Below are 19,308 nucleotides of genomic sequence, written 5' to 3' on the forward strand. Positions count from 1 at the left end.
GACTGAGACTTGAAGCAGCAGGAAGCATAAAACCTGGTAAAGGCAGCGGGTCGACAGTGGGACAGTCGTCCATCGCTGCTTTTACATATCAAACACTCAAAAATCACCTTTATAACCATCAAACTCTAAATGCTCTCATGTTCATATTGATCATACCAGAGGGCCTTGAATACAGTCACTACAGGTACAACTATCAATAGGTTCGATCGATCGATTGTCCACCAAACTTCTCAAATGGAATCGCCCTGATAAAATCAAACAGTGTTTTACATGTTTGTTTGCATTTAGTTTTTATGCATTGGTATCTTAAATTTTTTAGTATTGGATGTGCAATTTCTCATTCATTTAACGATTGTTTTAACCCCTTTGTTAAATTGTCATTCCTGATACACACTATTTTTATTATATCCTTCATATTGTCAGACGATCATTAACACTTGTAAAATCTATACTTAGAAATGATCCGGTTATTTGATTTTCCAGGAATACTTTTTATTTCATCTCAGCTAAACTTTATTCAGAAAGAATCATTTGAAGTTTTTATGGTTTAATAACTGTAAAATACCAATTTTTTCCCCAGATGCTGTAAATACATGAAACGTTTTTTTTGTTTTTTTCTGGTTTATGGGATATTTAATAAACAAAGCCATGAAAAGTAGATCTTTTTTTTTCTCACTCTGTTTGAATGAGACCTGCCCTTGACAGCTTGTGCTAATCTTGAAGCTTAATCACCTTCAACACCCCGGATAAATTAGGGTTATGACCCCGTGTGACACCGAGGGGGCAGGGAGAGAGATCTGCAAATGTTATCATTGATTGATCATGCCCTTTAATTCAAATGGAAAACAGAGGTTTTTAATTCAGCTGCGACACAAAAGGCTGAACTGGAAAATGTCAGTTGGCCAGAAGATGGCCGATTCTTCCGTCGGGTTCCGTTTTGTCGGAACCCGACGGAACCGCGGCGAGACGACGGCTGCAGAGGCGGACGGGAAAATCCTGCAGCCAATGTCAAAACCGTGGCCAGGTTGAAGTCTAGGGGGTGGGGGTGGGGATGGTGTCTCGGTGATGGTGGAGGTGACGCAGAGATGGGGGGCTGGGAGTTTGCTAAAGCCGGCAGGGCCAGCAGGCACCATATAGGTGATCAATCAGCTCCATTACAGCCGTGTCACTGCGGAGTCTGGAGTTGCTGCCGCATCCCGCCCATCACCCCTCCATTTACACAGAAACATCGCTCGCTTCATTTCCAGTCTAGACTAGAAATAAACCGTGTCGGTGTGATGAAACAGGTCCGCAAGAGTGAAAAAAAAGCAGCCACGCAATTAGTCACCGGTGACACATTTTCGTGAGAAGGGGGAAACGACGTGCATCGGTATCTTCATCGAGTGGGATCTATTGATCAGAGACTCCAGAACGAAGTAGGGATGATAGACCCGAGGCAGACTCGGTAGTCTTGCACCGAGACAGACATAGCTTCTCAAAGCACCCCGGAAAAGGATTGGTTCGGCTATGATTGGTAAATCGAACGCACAATGAGCCAGGAGACATTAAGCAGCAGACGCCGGCAATGACACCATTCGTTTCTCTACAATAAGCTCCCAAAAATCTCCACGACGGAGATGCATATCAGTGCCACAGATGCCAGGCAAGCATCAGACAGGTATCCAAACAATGGACTTATCTCAGTCAGTGCAAGCAGCAGAATGGGAACATAAAGCAGCAGAAATAGGAGGGGTGAGGGTGGGGAGAGTGGAGGAGGAGGAAAAGGGGGGAGGGGGAGGCAGGGAATATGTGATGCACAGCGTCTTGCATCCAGCCAGCCAGTCAGCCAGTCAGCCAGTCAGCCAGCGGGACATTAATGACGATCATGTCTTGTCACACTAGCTGTCGGGCCAGTCAGCAGTTCCTGCCCTTGTCCCTGCCCTTCTTCAATCAATGCCATTGATCCGTCCCGCAGGTCAAGGGGCAAGAGCGTATCAATAGGGGGAGAGTGGCTGATGCAGCAGCAGGAGAGGGGCTGACTCCAGACAGATCAATGACACCCCCTCCACCACCCCCGTCTGCCATTGGTGTGTTATGATTATTCATTTGCCATTAACCCGGCCACATTAAGGGAATACGTTTCCTTGGAAAGGAATAGTGCTCCGGGCTGCTCGCTTTTATATGGAAGTGAGATTTTATGAGTTGGGGAGTATCGGTCTGGGCAGAACTCCGAGCGTTCTGGTCTCAGACGATTTGTTACCAAGGTCTCTGCTCGCCTGTGACGTCAAGAGCAGGAAGCCAATCCCTGCAAGGGCACACTTACAGACACTGGCGGCGATTGGCTGGTTTTACAATAAAGATTGTCACTCCTTGTGATAGATTTGGATCGCTCTAGAACACCTAAGGAAGAGAAAGTAACACAAAGTGTGTAACCCTTGTGTGCTGGATTAGTTGATGTGTGCATATAGGTCTCTAATCCGAAAGGGGGAAGTGCAATCTGAAATGTTTTCATAATATATATGCTGGATTCATCCCGTTGATGATAAAATAAAAGTAATCTGTGTTGTTGTGGCTTCTAAAAGCTAAGAATCTTTTCCGTGAATCTTTTACTAGAAGACTTTTTTGCCTGGAGAGACAACAGTCGATAAATGCCGTCTGACGTAATCACAGCGCTGTGATTCAGAAATATAACAATGAAAGTGCTGAACTGAGGCAGATGAGATGAAATGACTTTGTGCAACACATACTGTTATTATAGCTTATCCAAAAAAAACAAAAAATTCACCTTGTGCGAACAGGGTTGACTGCCTTTGTCATTTCTGGTTAATCTGGTGTAAAGGTGGGTAATCGTTGAGCTTCCTGCCTTTGCCAGCACTTTTCCTTTCCGCGTAATTTGAACGGCAGCAGGGGCAAATTTGCTGGAGAGAATCATTACTTTATTTATTCTTTAAATCAGATGAAGAACCTTGAAACTCCTGACAATCTGACTTCTCAAATGGGCCGTTACTGCAGTGGAGACAGATTTTTTTCTTTTTTAAACCGGGACCGCCTCTATCTAATCCCATAATTTATTTGTTCAACCATCCCATAAATGAAAGCCCAGCTGGAACCAATGACTTTTAGCCGTGCTGCTGGAGCAGCTGGACAGGGGAGTGCTGAGGCAGCACGATTCTCAGAGACTACGCTTTCCTCGACACATCTGGTAGAATGATCGGGGTTCAGAGGTGAGGAATAATGAGAAAACCACCGTTCTTAAAATAAATGCTAGCAGGGCACATCTTGACTCTTCATGCTCGGTTAAATTTATGAGAGCTAAGAAGAGGAAACACTCTTAGTTTCGACTGAACTATAAAATAAAGTATATATTTCTGCTCGAATACAGCTGCTACATTTGTGGATCCTCTTTGGAAGCTAGCATGATATTCCCTCCATGGTTCTCAGAGCACTGTATGAAATTCAAGAAGTGATTCTGGCCATTTTTCATGTGAGAGAGTCAGAGCGACCCTAATGCCAACTCCGGCGATACTCGATTGGACAAGGAGACATGATCTTCCTGACATTTTGGTTGTGCAATCAGAGCTACAATGAGTTCTTGGGTTTCCAGGGATTTACCTGGATCGCTCTCGCTTGCAGAAACCTGCTTGATGGCGCTGACTCGGTCGGCGATGTGAGGTTGATCAGGATCACTGGGCTTGAATGGGGTTGTTAGTATCGTTTTAGATTTAATTAATGATGATCTAATCATGGCGGTCTCCAATTAGCCCCACTGAGTGTCTGCAATGTACAGAAAATAAGTAAAGGGTCTTCTAAGGTTGCCTATATGAGGACATCAATTTTTATAAATTTGAACTTTAAAAAAAAAAAGGTTGTTCTATACCTAGAGGTTCTATAATAATATATAATCTATTTAATCAAAGGGAATCTCCTGAATTAAAAAGATTTCAACTTTTAAACTACGATCCCAGTTCAGAGGAAAGTCAAACATCGAGCACTAAGAAAAAAGATTTAATCTCAACCACTTGAGACCAAACATCTAACTGGATGACAGATAAAGATAGCGGAAAGATGGTCCACTCATCCCGGACCCAAAAGAAGCGTCATCCATCAAACCAAAAAAAAAAAGACACCCTCACTGTGGAGATCTGTAGCAGAACTTCCAAAATGCCCCCCACTCAAGATGCATTTCAAAACAAGCTATCCTGAAGGGTAAACTTTAGTAGATCTTGCGCTGATCTACTCGGCCATTTTTCTCTTGTGTGGGACTTTGGAATCGTTTTACAAGCTTTGGCTTCGTGCCAGACCGAGATGAAGTCAAATGCATTCAGTCTAGTGGACAAGTCCACAGTAAACAGAGACTTCAGTGTCGCAAGGCAAGCTCCGACCTGAAACTAGACCTCAGATCACAAATGCATCATTGTGGGGAGCGATGGATGATATGTCACAAGACCCGGAGACAATGTACAAACAATTGGCTTTTCTCACACTGAAAGTCCTGCAACATTTCTAAAGTCCACTAAGGTCAGTTTGGATCTTTAGCGCTACTCGGTTGGATGACTGAACCCCTGAATCTTTATAGCAATGGCTGAAAAATAATCAGACGAAACTTGCAAATGGCAACGCTGTAAAAGCAAAGGGCAGAGCAGTCGCCTGGATCGGATGTCAGATTTATCATAATCGATTTATTTAATAATCTATCAGTTTAATGGAATGGATAACGTTTGTCGAGCAACTCAACTGATTTCTGAAGACATTCATTTTTAGCTAAGCAGGCCGAGGTTTAATACCAGGCTGCAAAAAAATAAAAATAAAAATGGAACAACAGTTTAAAAAGCTTTCAAATTATTGTTAAAATAATTTGTAATTTCAGATACAGCAGTCATCAACAACTAAACACGTCTTTATGGCCTTCTGTTATATAAAAATGCTAAACAATTATCATTACTGGAATGGATTGATGGGAATTTGGAGGGAAAAATAATGCAAATTTATTTGTTATGCAGCTAAAATGTCACAGTAATGCAATCGATGCTGTGTGGTTACTCAGACTAACCACAATGCAATGCGCCTAAGAATACGGCGTATCTCAAACTAACACTAAATGAGGGTTTTGAGCTGCAGCAGGCAGACTAACTCATGAAGACCATTAAAACCCACAGCTTTTATGTTATGACATGCAAGACGATTGGAAAATCCCTCACGAGTTATATATATATATACAGTATATACATATATATATATATATATAAAGACATAGACTGATGTCATACGTGTACTCCAAGGAAAGCTAGAAGGTTGTACAGTTAACTCCCAGGGTGTAATTCTAAACCATACAACCTACTACCTCAACCCGGATGCACACATTTTCTACTCATCGTCTAGCTGAAATTCATCTTTGACCTACTTATCTCACACAAAGCCGTCAATGACCGTCATCGTATTTCAGCGGCGAGATCATTTTTGCAGTGCTTTCATATGTATATACACCTATTCATAGCACCCGTACAACATTTATTCATTAAGTTATTAAAGGAAAAAGGTTATTAAAAAAAAAAAAAAAAGGTTAAAACACGACGTTCACACCACAATGACAAAGACCCACAGAGGCGAGCTTGTGCTGTCAGATTTGCCACAAGATCGGATCTACGGGTTTGTGCCAAATGGTTATGGCCAAAGTATCAAAAGAACTGAAATGTGGCTTAGATTCTGCGCATTTAGCATCTCATGATGTGAACAAGTGCGTGACGTGTTTCAGATGAGGTCATCCGGAGAGAAATGCCAATCGAGCAACAGGACTTGACCTCAAAACGTCTTGTGCTGAAGGACTGGAGAGGCGTCCCTCAGGGTTCACGATAAACGCGGCAGTGAATCAAAAGTTTGGCGCTAAAAGGACTTGGAGTTCAGCTGTCACTTAGAGAAACTGCTGCTAAAGCTGTGCAGATACCACCCCCACCCCTCCATCCAAAAAAAGAAAAAAAAAGAAATGACACTTCATCAAGCAGATGGTGAAAGGATTGTGATAACTTACCCTTCACGGAAATGTCTTGCCCTGGGGAATTTGCAGCCTGCGGTCAATTTGTAGCGGGCGTCTATAAAAAAAATAATAAAAAGAAAACGAAAGTTGTTTTGTAAATGCCAGAATAGTTCAGTATAAAAACTGTTTCAGTGAATAGGAAGAGTTGGGTGAGCGCCTTACGAAACGCCGACAAAGGCATGGATTGTGCAACGGGCGAATGAGGAAAGAGGAGCAAGTCATTAACGCCATGCTACCGTATGTTCTTTATGTCGCCCCTGCCTCCGTTTGGAGCGCCACATGTTTCACGATCTACCAGGTATGAAATTAGATCCATCGTAAAAAAAAAAAAAAAAAGTCGTTGCTGCAAACTCGCCTGCAGAATTTGCCAGAGCCGTCTCTTTTTTTTTTTTTAAATTTCTTGGCTTAGAAGTAACACGGCTGTGGTGTGAGGTTAGCTCAAATTAGCCAAGACCACAGATAGCAGAGAGCAGAGCCTGAGAGGTACGCCAGTGTAATCAAGCATGCCTCGGTCATCTAGCGTTAACTGTGGCAGTGCCAGGGAGCCACAAACAACCGACTCTTCCTGCGGCCGCAGTGCGACAAAGGCTGAGAAGAGAGAAGAGAGTGAAAACGCCACTTACCCACATTTCTACTACCTTCTCTGATTTATCATCTCTACTTGTGTCTATGCACACTTTCTATCGGGGTGTGTGAGAAACGAGCAGCGATCAGGGCTGCAACTGTTGTTTCAAGGGTGGGTTTTTTTTGGTAATGGCGGGAATGAAAAAAGAAAGAAAAAAAAACAAAAAAAACAAAAAAACAAGGATGTTTGAAACTAAGCTGGCTGACAATTCAGATTCAGGTCAGCGTTGTGCTGTCCGCCATTTTCCAACCACCCCCCCCCCCCCATACCCTGAAACAAACAAGAAGGGAGGAGAAAGAGAAACTGGATCGAAATGATTAGCTGGAATCGGGGGTTTTTTTTTTCAAACTTTACCCTCTTTTCTCCGTTTCTATCCGTCTTTTCTTTCCTCCTCTTCCTCCTCTCTCTCTTTCGTCTGGCATCATTACAAAAAAAAAAACGCTCTCTGGAAAGATCACATGATTTCCTACCAGAAAAGCCACGCAGCATTCCCAGTAAGTATTCCGCTGACACTGTGAAGACATCTTTTGTCTAAATCAAAATGCTAGCCCGGCCTGCCTCCTCCCTCCCCAAATCTGGCACCTTCTGAGTGGGGTGGGTGGTGGGTGAGGCGGTGGAGAGGTGGTGTTAGGAGTCATGGCAACCCCCACCTGGCAGGCTGCCCAGCACCCCGAGGTGGGGAGAAGTAGGGGCTAATATGGTGTGGAGCAGGAATGCTTGTGTCTTCCAAAGTCAACTCTATGGGTGTGCTGGTTGCTTAAGATTTCAGCTCAGATGCCAGAATTCTTTTGACAGAGCAAATACAAAAAGCCTGGATGAAGTTCATGCACTGCAAAAAAACCTGAAATCCAATATAAAATATCTCAAATCAAGATTCGCTTTGGCTCGCTCGTCGTCTGGCAACCGTCGTCTTTCCAAACCAGGAAGTTTTTAGGAAAGAGAATTTGAGACGTTCTTGATGTTTTAACTCAAAGCTTCAATTTTCTTCCTGTTTCTGAGTAACTTTATAATTGAAATTAGAATTCCCAGAATTTTTTTATTTTTTTATTTTTTTTACAGTGGCTTGATCAACACCGATGTCATTATTTCTTTCTTGCATGTTTTTTTGTGTGTTTTTTTTAATCTTTTCATGTCTCCACATTCTGAGCTCAGAACTGTGGCTTTGTTTGATCTGAGAAGCGATCAGATAACCTTTAATAAATAGGCTGTTTTTCTTTTTTGCTTTGTTTTTTTTTTATTAAATAGGCTGGCTGCTTATTTAAAGCGCTGTTACATTTATCATCCTGACATTCTTCTTACATTTTCTTTATTGTGATTATTTATTTCTCTTGGTAAAACAATCTCATTTCCAGTAGGAGGACATTCATCTTGGTGAGGTTTATTTATTTCAGAAAGAGTTTCTTCTTCTTAAATATTAAATTCCATGACTTATAGCCACATTTCACAACTACTGCAGCAGAATTTCAAGTTAAGGTGAGCCGTGGTTGACAACCTGGTGAAGGTGAACCCGCGCTAGGGTCAATTCTTGATTTAATCATTCAAAACAGAAATACTAACGATGCCATCTTTTGATTTGAGAGGAATTTTCTTCAGTTGCTTTGAATTTAAGATTTTTATTTCACTCAAGCTAAAAATAAAAAGCAGTGAAGGACGATTCGACCAGCTACTTTTCAGTTTATTTTACTCAGTAAATACTGGAATGAGTGAGCCGACACTTTTTTCTAAAGCCTGGATAATAACAAGAAATCTCGCGGGCGCAATTATCTCACAGCTCTTGCAGATAATTGTTTTGAAAGTCTTAGTTTTCTCAAATCAAGTACTTCTTTATTATATTTAGATTAGATAGTTCCTTTTCTTTCTTTTTTTTCTGGAGTGCATTAAATTGAATTACATTAATGAAAATCGCGCAAGCAAATACACAAAGCAAATTCTAAATTAACTAACACACTTTTACACACACACACACACACACACACACACACACACACACTACTGTTGTTGTTTTTTTTAAATAGACGAGCACCAGGCTGCATTTGATGCATTGCCAGCGGACATACGTGTGTCTCAGCTCTCTGGGCTTGCACTAGGAGCTAGTATGACTAAGCCACTGTGGCTCAGTGTAAAAGAACTGAGTAAGCCACAAAAAGCCACATTCTGTGTCCAAGACAGCAGCTTGCTGTAATAGCAAGTAAAACTTACAAGTAAACATTGAGTAATATTTTGTATGACTGTATCTTCACATAATGAATGCAAGTTTTCAATTGTTGGGGGGTGTAAAACCACACTTGTCATAGGGATCCCCCGGGAAATATTTTAGAAAATGGGGTTGTTTTCCTGCATTCTGAGGGCAAAATCTTCTGTTCAGTTTACCTACAAAAATACACTAAAGACAACAGTTCGAGCTGAACTATCTGTATTTCTGTCCTACTTTATACAGGTATAAATGTGAGATTCAACAATTGAAAACTTCCATTCTCTATGTGAAGATACAGTCATACAAAATATTACTCAATGTTTACTTGTAAGTTTTACTTGGACTAGAATACATCTTAACTTTGACTTAGACAACACCATTGGTATGCTATAGTTTTTTTTGTTTTTTTTTAATTCGATAATATGATTTATCATTTCAATTTAAAAGGGCATATAAAATAGCAAGCGAGGTGAATACATTTACGTGCATCGCTGGTTATTCCTGCCGGTCATAGGGATCAAAAGTCTAAGACGACAAAAAAGTACTGATAATATCTTTCATTTACCTTCTGATCGGTCTGTCACCACTCCTCCACCCCTCACAGCATTCACCATTTGTTGTTCAATTAGAATTTTAACGCAAAATCTACTATCAAACACTCTATTCTCATTTTCTTTCAATCGATCGTCCTCGTCTTGTCGTACACCAATTCGCGGGTTTAGCTTATAATAAAAATAATCTTTTTGTTTTTCATTGGACGAGAGGAGGTCATGACCTGAGTGCATATTTAATGATCGGGAGCATTCGGGTCATTTCGGCTATTTCCGTCGGCGTGCTTCGGCTAAATTCCGTCGGAATGCAGAAATAGCGACGCTAGCGAGCGAAAAATTATTACGTTTTAGCCTTTTCCCCATAAAAATAAGAACGTCACTGTGGCTACACAGTCCAAAAACTTCGTAGCCAATCTGGAATTTACTTCGCCTATGGCGAAGTGGCGAATGGCTAGCGCGAGCCCAGGCTCTGCATCCGCCAACGGTTTAGTCAGAACAGTAGCAATCAGGTGGTTTGCTACAATAACTCGAACCTGTGAGTCACTAAAGTGCGAGGTATCCGCCAGAAAGCAGATTAAAGCCCTCCCCTGAGAGCTCCTCATTCATCAGCTGTTGCTCAGCTTTAACACCAAACTGTTGAGCGTCTGCTGCTCTTACTCATCTCAGCTCGTGGTTAAATGAGAAATGCTGGCGTTGTGATTAATAGTGAGGCCACGGCAGCGCCTGTCATCTTCTTGTTTTATTTTCTCTCTTTGTTTTAATGAGTCTGTGCAGAAATAGTTTTGGTTTCACACTCGCATCGTGTATAAACTCATTTGGACTTCTATAACGAAGGCATAATAGCGCCGTAAATGTATATTTAACAGTTTCATCATGTGTCATCAAATTACAACGCTCGAGATGCCATACATTGATCATATTTAGAAAAAAAAAAACAAATTCAAGATTGAGTGAACAGTTTGTTGTTTATTGTTTGTCATCTAATTTAATGGGGAAAGTGGCCATAAAGGTAAGATGTGCCAATTCAGACATACTGGCACTACGATAGACAATAAAATAAAAGTAATCAAACGCATAAACTATAGAATAACCATTCAAACTCCATCTGTCCCACATCTATTGTTGTCAGTCTGTTTATTTAAGGTGGAGTATTTAAATTATATCTGTTCATAATGTGCACAAGGTGTTAATTCAAGGTTGTCAATTCAAGTTATATCATTTTCTATATTTATATTTCAGTTATTTATTAATTTTGACTATTTATGTTTATCTATTTGGGTATTTTGAGGCGATTACGGTTTTATTTTGACGTTTTTCTACAGTGAAAGTCTTTTATTTGCAATGGTGTAGGGAGGATAATTAATCGGTTGATCAATCAGCTTCTTTCATGATCACACGAGCCTGATAATCCACTATCAGCCATCCTCTTGTGAAGAAAAACACTGGAATTGAACCACACTTGGAGAACAAAATGATTTGTTTGCATGTGCAGGAAAACGGAATATTCCCTCCAATCCAGGGTTCCCTTCATGTTCCATGATTGGCACATCTGTTTAATAAATGCATGAGACAAGTGTTACGGCTGGCTAAGAAGATTATGACAAAACTAACACATCCTTTTCAATATGTCATGTCACACCCTACTTTTGTGCAGAACACAATACATACAGTCAGCCCACTTGAACAAGTCCTCATTGTCTGACGGCATGCTCGGCTCGGTTAAAATGGAAGCAAACGGCCAGCGATCTGCTGCCGTCTGCCTTTAACAGACTCAGCTAAAACAGTTCCAACATTCTCCCACTAAGAGGGACATTTCATATCCTGAGAGAAGCAGGAGGCTGAGGGGTCAAAGTTCAAATGAGAATGGGGGCGGTGAAGGACTTCCCTTGGGGATATACCATTGCAGGCCAGACAGGGGTGGCAAATCAGACAGACTGCTCAACCTGGTGATACATAAGATGGGAAAAAATCTATATTCAGTGGGGAGTGAGAGATGGATGTTAAAGAGGCATCAGATGTGCACTAATAAAAAGCTTAATGTGGTTTTTTTTTTTAAAAAGCAAAAAGCACATTATTTCTGCTTAGTATAAAAAAAAACAATTGATGGTGACAGCAAAGCAGAGATGGTTTTTTTAAAAAGCTATTTATGAGATGTTATGCAGCAGAGAGAAGCAAAAAAGGTTCGGAATTATAATTTTTTTAATTGTAATTCGTTCCTCATTTTGTCGCTTTGACCGACACGCTGACACATTTGACCGAAATTCAGATGACAAATGTGTGTTGTTCGATTCTTCAGCAGAAACAGAGGACTTATCTTCATTAATTTATTGCTGCCTCAAGCCATGGCAGAGAACCAGTCAACAGGTTAATCCAGGCAGCAGTTAACACAGTTTAATGAGACGCAAACCCATCCAGCCATTCCGGGCAGCAGTTTGTGGCTCGCTGGAGAAGTCATGACAAATTTGAAAAAAAAAAAAATACAAAAATACAAAAATTAGCTTTTGTAGAAAAAAATATTTTGGTTAACTTTGTTTCTTGGATTTATTTGAAAATAGTGACAAAAAATAACTGGAAATAAAAGCGAGAGCTGAGGCATCACACACAACCGACGGTCTGGTTTCCCCCTTCGGAGGCCTAGTCCTGCCGTGCCCTCATATGGCCTCCCTTTCCCAGCCTCCTGCAAACAGCATCCAAAAAGAAATAATACGCCTTCATCGCTGGATCGTTTAAAACATTTACAACCAAGAGCTATGGCAGGACATGCATTTAATGTAACATAAAATTTGGAATCTTTTCTGTAATGAACCGCAAGTAGATCAAAAGCATGTGTGCAAATATGATATTTAAAAAAATGACCCCATGTGATGCTGAGGTAAAAATGAAAAGGAGCTGCGTGTTCTTACTGTAAAATATTCAACAAAATCCAGTTTTACAAGAACGTCTATGATGCTTATAAATATTCACTTTCACCGTTAAGCAGTTTTGTGTCAGCTTTGCACCAGACGCCCGTCAGCCTGACCCACCTGTCGGCTGATCTTGCTGCCTAGCACCAGAAAAACACTCACATTTCTACTGAGGATTATTGGCTGCAGCTGACTAACCAACGGCCAATCGGTGCGCTGGGAGGGACGGATCGAAGCGACAACCAAACCTGATACCAAATCCAAACAGGAAAGAACAGCAGCAGCAAAAAAAAAAAAAAAACCTGCTCCAGGCAAAGGTGGAATTTCTCTCTCCATATTTGATCCACGTCTCCATGCTTCATTTTTATTTCGTAGAGGCCTCTGAGGTTAATTTATAGGAAATACCGCATCGTCAGTTAAACACATGCGGTGATGCAGAGAGACGCGGTGTTTGCTGCTGTTGATCCCCCAACATTAATAAAGTATAAATAGAGGGCATCTATTTCTGAACAGTACTGAATTAAAAACTTGGCTCCAGATAAGGCTGCTATCAGAGCAGGCTTTTACCGTCGCTGGAACAGATCAATACTTAATGAATTCCAAACGGGGAGGCGGGGGGGTTCCAGAAACATAAATGTATCCCATTGATCCGTGAATATGACACAGCCGGAGGAATGCATCTTCTTAATTGACCTGAGCATTTTCAAATTAATTCATACAACAATTAAAATGGATTGCACTGTGCGGCACCTCCGTCCTGGAACCTCAGAGAGCCTTTTATTGTGCGTTGGGGTCACCCGGTGACCCAGACTTGTGTTTTAATTACAGCTGTCTCCTATCAAGCGGCTCAAGCTACACAACAAAAGCAATGAAGGAATTAAAAGGCTCGGTCTAACTACTGGATGGTGGAATCAGCTCTCCACAGAGACCAGGGTGGCTTCGTCCCTGAATTAAACGTAAATAAAGAGTACGGTATATTAGCACTAGCCCCAGTACACAGGGATGTTTAACTGCTATATTTACATGGTTTTACAAAGCATTTTTAAATATGTGACATCCCCGTTTGTTCTGTCTTCAGAAGAGTCTAGTCCATTAAGAGGCTTTAACGTTCATTTATGGATCTCACATGAATTAGAGCCGTAAAGTATTTGATTGGTTTGGTGATGCAGTGAAGCAGCACAGGATCATGGGAGTCGTTGTATTTACTCCTTATAAAAGTGTATCTGGTGTGCAGGCGCCACAGTTGGAGCCGAAGATCAGTGAGTAAAAAACAAATGAGACCGATCGCCATTGGCTGGTGGTCCTACCTCCCTATGAAGTCTCATCGCTATGAAGTCTCATCCCTACGAAGTCTCATCACTACGAAGTCTGATCACTACGGGGTGTCATCACCATAAAGTCTCATCACTACCATGTGTCATCACTACCAAGTGTCATCACTACGAAGTCTCATCACTATGAATTCTCATCACTACGAAGTCTGATCATTACGGAGTGTGATCACCACAAAGTCTCATCACTACCATGTGTCATCACTACCAAGTGTCATCACTAGGAAGTCTCATCACTACGAAGTGTCATCACTACGAAGTCTCATCACTACGAAGTGTCATCACCACAAAGTCTCATCACTATGGAGTGTCATCACTACAAAGTCTCATCACCACAAAGTCTCATCACTACCATGTGTCATCACTACCAAGTCTCATCACTACGAAGTCTCATCACTACGAAGTCTCATCACTATGAAGTCTCATCACTACAAACTCTCATCACTACGAAGTCTCATCACTACGAAGTCTCATCAGTACGAAGTCTCACCACTACGAAGTCTCATCCGTATGAAGTCTCATCACTACAAACTTTCAGCACTATGACCTCTAATCACCATGAATACTCATCGCTTTGAATTCAACACTAGGAAAACTCACTGCCAACTCTCACTGTAATGAACTCTCATTACTACAAACTCTCATCATTATGAACTCCCATCATTATGAAGTCCCATTACTACAAACTGTCACTGTTATAGACTCTAACCATTATAAAACCGTATCAGTATAAATTCTCACAGCTACAAACTGTAATGGCTACAAACTCTCGTCACTATGAACTCTCACAACTATGAACACTCAACACTATGAATTCTCATCACTAGAAACTCTCGTCATTACAACGTGTATTGTTTGGTTCCCACAAGCCAAGCGCACCTGCAGTGGGAAATGACTTATGACTCTTCATACCTGTCTCAGAATTCTTTGATGGACCTGATGGATTTAGTTGTTGACCTCCCAGAGAGCAGTGATGCAGTGAAGCAGCAGGCAAAAAGCAAAAGAAACAACAACAAAAAGAAATGAATAAAACGGACACTACCAGTCATTTCCAGCAGGTCTTAAATGATGGCTTTAGGTACACACACTTCCAATTCAAATAAATCTCATACAAGTGGTGAACTTGGTGATCTGCAGGTCAGTGAACAGAAAATTGGCCTTGGAGAACCATTAAATCATTCCGAATACTTTATTATTAATTCAATAATTTATTATTAGACAAAAAAATATTTTATTATTATTGTTGTTGTAGTAATTGTTATTATTATTATTATTATTATTATTATTATTATTATTATTATTATTATTATTATTATTATTATTATTATTATTATTATTATTATTATCGTCATCATCATCATTATTAATGATTTATTAATTATTATTAAATCACAAAAGCTTGACTCTGGATTCTCATCGGGTAAAATTATTTACTTTTATCTAAGTTCAGTTAAACAATCCACAGGTTTGAATTATTTGTCACCACAACAGTCCAGACAGACAGTAGGCAGAGGGGATTATGGGAAATGAATGCAGCTAGAATCCACCTGCCATGGAAGGAAGGTGTGCTGATGAAGAATAAGGAACGTAAGGTGAACGTTGAATTCGTGCAGTGTAACTGTTTTTAACGTGTGACTAAAATACCGACACTTGTGTTGCTCATGAATGGATTATCATGAAAACGAATTTTGTTGATGGCCACTTGAAACCCACTCAAGGACCCTGAAGGGGAACTTTGGGCCCCAGATTGAAAAACACATTTGCAAAAAAAAAAAAAAAAAAAAGTCAAATATTTTTCAAAAGCCCTAATTGAAGTATTCGACAGACAAAGTTCAAAAGGATTCCTGCAGTTTGGATTCTACACCTCAAAAATATATCTAGGAATCCTACTTAGACCCCTCATTAGCAACATCGCCCAACTAAAAACAGGATTCTGCTTATTTCCTTGACGACAGGTGTGCACATCTCAAAGAAAGAGGTGAACATTACATGGCACGAATACCGCTCCACATCTCCAGAGGAACCGATTGTAATCGACTACATTAAGAATGACTTCTCATTTAGGAGGAAGGGAAGGCAGTTATCATAATGATACCTTCTCTCCGTGTGTCCTTAACAAATGCATTCCCGAAGATAATCCCTCTGCACAACCTCTCATTATCAAAGCAATCTCTTGACAGTAGGAAGAGGAACACTGGAAAATGCATGAATTAGTGTGAGACTATGGAAAAAAAAAACGAGTAGCGACCCGAGACTTTAATTAGGCAAAACAATCAGACGCATTCAGGAGGTGCGAGTCAATAAGCTAAAACTAATACGCAAGAGGACAGAATTAATATTTGATGATGTTTAAATGGCCATTTGGGCACGGATGCCTTTGGGCGCCTCGATTGGGTGCTAGAAACTAGAAAGTGTCCACGTCTCTTATTGTGTCTCATAAAGCAGGTGACTTGCAGGTAAATCAGGAGGTGAATCAGCGCGGCCTCCCAACGAAATCGACCATCAGCTTGTAATTGCCTTCATAAACAACGCGCAGCGCTTTAACGAACATGCTCTGAATTCCTTGAGGCGTCGATAAAGCGGCGAACACATTTCAGCAAGGTCAGACGACGACTTGCGGCGGAGTTACCGTTGCAAACAAAACTGTTTCACAACCACGCCAAATCCTGGTAAGACCGTTAGATGTGCTAATAATGCAAAAAGAAACACGAGCATCCATTCCGTCTGACAGGCCAACGTTCAAAAATGAGCATAACTGTTATTTGTGGAATGCTTAATTATAATGATCGTATTCATCCCAATCTGAGTTACAAGATATATAAGACGAGCAGATTTAAATAGCAATTATGATTTATGATGTCTGGTTGTTTAGACTGATCATTATTGTGCTTTAGAAGCTATTATGTAGATTATATTTGGTTAATATCTGAAACCTCTCGACTCAGAAAGTATAGTTATTATTTTCCGAGCATTAAAAGTCATACTGAAGTTCAACAACCGAGTCTTCTTAGAAAAAAAAAATCACATCTTTTGCCATAAATATTTCTAAGAAATGAATTGGATTCTATAAACTTTGCAGAAATGTGTATTTTAAATGGAATTACTGGCTTCAATAGCTCCAGACTCTCGTAAAAGAAGCACAAATCCCAATCTTTTCCCTTGAACATAAACACTCACTAAAGCATCAGTGCAAACAGGCAAGTGTGCAACGACATCCAGCACGCTCTGTGATCCGTGAACAGCTTGATTCTTCTTGGGAACGTTGGACGGATCGGGGTCTGCAGCAGGAAATCCCCTGCAGCTGACCGCGACAGTAAAAGTCTCCCCGAAGTCTACGTCCGTCCCTTCAGAATAAAACGTTCTTAAATGATCATTTACCACAAACGGGTGGGACATCCCCTCATGGCCTGGAGGGTGTGTTTGTGTATAGATGTGTGTGACTTGGGTGTGTGTGGGGGGGTGGGGGGTGGGAGGGGGCGCACACACGGATGTGATCCAGTTGCAAACATGTGGAACCATGTAGCACCACTGAGCAACCCGTCCGTCAAGTCGTGACTCCAGGGCAGAGCGATCGGGTCGGGGACGGAGTAGGGGGGGGGGGGATTATAAGGCGGCCCTGGTGTTTCCACTGGGGTACCCCCCTGCTGGGCGACATGGTCCCAGCTCCCTTTGTCTGCTGTTAACCCATTAAATCCAGGGGAAGAGCCCATTCACAAATGTGTCACACACCCGGGGGGTGTATTTTGTGTGGAATAATGATCTTAAAGGGGTTACACCACCACATAGCCACCCCTCCCAACACCACCACCACCACCACCCATCCACACACACACACACATAATCCACTGATGCATTGTTTCCTGGGATGTTTGCACTTTCGATTATCATCAGCTTTTGTCTCAAGTTTTTAGAAACCCTGCAGAAAGACTCTCCATTAAAGGACGTTAAAACGACTCTGAAGCTTTTTCCTCATGCATTTAAATGCATGTTTTGTTGATTGCATTAAAAAGAGCTTCATCTATCTCCCCCCCCCATCACACCTCAGATAGACTCTGGTTTGCATTATTATTACACTCTCCTCTCTCCCGTGCTGCTGTGTTGGGAATACTTTGAGGCAGACTTCATCCCCAACTGTGTGTGTGTGTGTGTGTGTGTGTGTGTGTGTGTGTGTGTGTGTGTGTGTGTGCATTTGTTTTACGCACAGAGATAGAGAGCATGCATGTGGGAAACATTGTGGGTTCACTTAAGGAAAGTGTAATTATACTGCAGTATTGCTCTGCATGATTAACGACGTGGCCTCCCAAACCAAACCATCGTGCCAATGGCAAATTACAGCAATAAAAATAAACCATGATGTGAGCGGGTCAGCGAGGCCAAAGCACGAAATGCCTGTCAGAGTGCGTACATCCATGTACGCATGCATACATATGGAAGAAATAGGGAGCAAGCTCCTGTAACCCAGTTACTGTTTATTCGCTACGCAGCATTAGCTGCAAGAAAAAAATGTGCGTTTGATTTATTCTTGCATCAAACAGACAAAAAAAGAGACATTTAAGTCAAGTAATTTTTTTCTCAACTAATAAGAGAGGAAGAAACAAAAACTCGGTCTAAATTCCTGCTGACTACTTCCTGTCGTTCTTGCCTGTAGGGGATGTGTTACGACCTGATCCTCGCGGCGTTGGTCGCGCCAAAAAAAAAAAAAAAAAAAGTCCCGCGCCAAACAACACAAAAAACACCGACAAGCCACACAAAAAAAAAAAATCCCGAAAACCTCCCTCCTGCACTTGCAGAGTCAAGTTCACATTTCTTGTCGACACCGCTCTGAACGTAACCACATTTGATTAGTTCTCCACGTCCCCACCCCCTCCCCCAACCCCCGCCGCCTTTCAACACACACACCCTCCTCAGATGAAGAGCACTTGACTCGTGCCCAAACTGAACTCATGTGCACTCGACTTGTATGAAAGATAAAGCCTTTCCGTAGCCAAACTGCGATGGAGTGTTTGAGGGGGAGCGATGGCGGCAAAAAAGTAGCAGCGATGGAGCGATCGGGGGATTCTTGTGGTCGTGAATCAACGTTTTGGCGACGTTCTGGGCCGGCGTCATTAAACACGACAGGGTCCCCTGACAAATTGATCATCTGCATTTTCCACCACATCACTGGCAGAGTCGAATCAGACGGAAAACATAAAGAATAAAATTACACGTATTTGTACTCCAGCGAGTCACATTTTCACTGACAAACTCAAAAACACACGTGTTTTTTTTTGGTTTGTTTTTTCAGGAAGTTAGTGACGTGATTCAACTTACAGCCTTTAAAATCTCATTATATAAGCTCTGAGATGATTTATGAGCAGTGAAGGTGTTTGAATGCAAGGATCTGAATAAATAACTACCTGTCTGAACTACACGCTACACCGATCATCATTATTCCAGTCATTTTTGTTTTGGGTTTTGATTTTTCATGTGTACAGGTTAAAATGGACTTTTACACTTGTCATCAGAGCTTTAAGTGGCGTCTTCATAAAGCCAGCGATCCACGTGCTCAAATGCAATTAATTCCTCTAACTTTACATTCAAACTGATAATTAATTGTGCTTTAAATGCGGGTTTTTGGTGTTAAGAATATGAAGCTGAAGCCAGCTTAGCATCAGTCAGATGAAAGCCAGATGACAAACGGCCCCCATTCTTTTT

General features: G+C 41.3%; 1 long non-coding RNA gene across 1 annotated transcript in view; it reads right to left on the reverse strand.

Annotated features, from left to right (window-relative positions):
* The window catches only part of LOC137606506 (uncharacterized), a 46,455-nt gene that overhangs the window by 9,708 nt on the left and 17,439 nt on the right, over positions 1-19,308 (reverse strand). Inside the window, exon 2 of the long non-coding RNA XR_011037855.1 lies at positions 6,005-6,065. This is a non-coding gene — a long non-coding RNA (uncharacterized lncRNA). The remainder of the gene's footprint in view (positions 1-6,004; positions 6,066-19,308) is intronic.

This window comes from Antennarius striatus, chromosome 13 (assembly GCF_040054535.1).
Source record: "Antennarius striatus isolate MH-2024 chromosome 13, ASM4005453v1, whole genome shotgun sequence".
Classification (NCBI taxonomy): Eukaryota; Metazoa; Chordata; class Actinopteri; order Lophiiformes; family Antennariidae; genus Antennarius; species Antennarius striatus.